This window comes from Elephantulus edwardii, unplaced genomic scaffold (genome assembly GCF_000299155.1).
Source record: "Elephantulus edwardii isolate Elephantulus edwardi_28Jun2011 unplaced genomic scaffold, EleEdw1.0 scaffold00085, whole genome shotgun sequence".
Lineage (NCBI taxonomy): Eukaryota > Metazoa > Chordata > Mammalia > Macroscelidea > Macroscelididae > Elephantulus > Elephantulus edwardii.
In genome coordinates, this window is record NW_006399835.1 from 11,768,492 (window position 1) to 11,770,669 (window position 2,178).

Consider the following 2,178-nt stretch of genomic DNA (forward strand, 5'->3'; position numbering starts at 1 on the left):
ACACTCCCATCCCAATTATCCCAGTCACTGAATCAGTCCACCTCATAATAAAACTAGTAGAACTATATCTTAGAATCAGAGAATTTTCTGGATTACTTCTTTTTTTTTAATTGAGATTTAAATGAAAGTTTATAGAGAACTTGGATTTCCATTTATTCATTGTTGTACATTTTCCTGCCTGCCCCCTTCCCACTGAGTTAGCTTTCTATTTGAAAAAAAACTCTTTCACAGTTGTACAATCCCCTGCCCCAGTCCACTTTGCTATGCATTTCTTATTCTGGACTGTTGTCATGCAAATAATACCTGATAATATATTCCTTTAAAATAGTTCTTTCCATCATCTGTTTCAATGCAGTGCACATTATTTATCCCCTCTTTTTTTAGTTTCCCTCCAACCCCCATATCAGTCCTATTTTATGAGTAGGATTATGCAGTATTTGTCTTTTTGTGACTGAGATATTTCACTTAGCATAATGTCCTTCAGGGTTACCCATTTTGTATAATATTTCATTAATTCCTTGTTTATTATCAGTGATGTGTAGTATTCCATTGCATGAATATACCACAGCTTCTCTTCATTTGTTTGTTGATGGGTAGTTGAATTGTTTCCATCTCTTTGCTATTGTGAACAAAGCAAAAATAACACGGATGTGCATATGTATGCGTGGGTGGCAGATCTGATTTCTTTAGGGTCTATTTCCAGTAGTGGAATTATTGGGTCAAATGGTATTTCTTTTTCCAATTTTTTGAGAGAACAACATACTGCTTTCTACAGTGGTTGTGCCATTTTACACTCCCACCAACAGTGAATAAGTGTTCCAGTTTCTCCACAACCTTGCCAGCATTTGTTGTTTGCTTCTCTGTTGAACTTTGCAATTTTTACTGGGGTGAGACAATATTGTATAGTTGCTTTGATTTGCATCTTTCTTAGAGCTAGGGATTTTGAACATTTTTCCATGTGTTTGTTAGCCATCTGAATGTCTTCTTGGGTGAAGTGTCTGTTCATATCCTGTGTCTATTTTGCGATTGGGTTTTTTACATTTATCTTGTTGTGGTGGTCAAGTATTCTATAAATTGTAGATATAAGTCCCTTATCAGACATGTCATTATCAAATATTGTTCCCAGCCTGTGCTTTTACTTTTTACCCTGCTGGAGAAGTTTTTTAATGAACATAGAGATTTGATTCATAGAAGGTCCCATTCATCTATTTTATCCTCTTGTGACTGTAGGGGTTTGGGTATGCGTGGGCAACTGTTCATGTTGTGGATTTGGGCTTCTAGAGTTCTTCCAAGCTCTTCTCTGATGAAGTTTATAGTCCTTGGTTTTACTCCTACATCCTTGATCAACTTTGAGTTGTTTTTTGTTTATGGTGTGAGGTGTGGGTCTTGATTGAGTTTTCAGCAGATAGTTTTTCAGTTTTGCCAACACCATTTGTTAAAAAGGCTGTCATTTCACCATCTAACAAATTTAGTCTCCTTGCAAAAAATCAGTTGACCATAGGCAGATGGGCTGATTTCTGGGTTCTCAATTCTATTACATTGATCTATGAAGTCTGTCATTGTACCAGTACCACACTGTCTTGACCACTATGGCAGTGTAGTAGGATTTGAAATTAGGGAGTGAGATGTGTCCTACCTTGTTTCTCTTTTTAAGGAGAGCTTTATTTTTCAAGGTCTCTTTCCATTACAGATGAAATTGGAAATTGTCTTTTCCATTTAATTGAAGAATGGAATTAGTATTTGTATTGGGATTGCATTGGATTTGTAGATTAACTTGATAGAATTGTCATTTTCACAATATTGAGTCTTCTTATCCAAGAGCAAGGTATATTTTTCCAATTCTCCTAAGTCTCCTTTTGTTTCTTTTAGTAATGTTTTGTAAATTTTCTTTGAATAGATCCTTTGTGCTTCTGGTTAGATTTACTCCCAAGTATTTAATCTTGTTATTAACTATTATGAACGGTATTGTTTTTCTTCACTCCAGTTTTATAATCTCTTTGTCACTGTTGTTGTTGTTGTTCTTATGTGCCATCGAGTCACTTGCGACTCATAGCAACCCTATGTACAATAGCCCTAAACTCTGCTCTATCCTGTGCCAATCACACTGTCTCTGACACCCTCATCCTGATTATCCTAGTTACTGAATGAATCCACCTCATAGAGGGCCTTCTCCTCCTG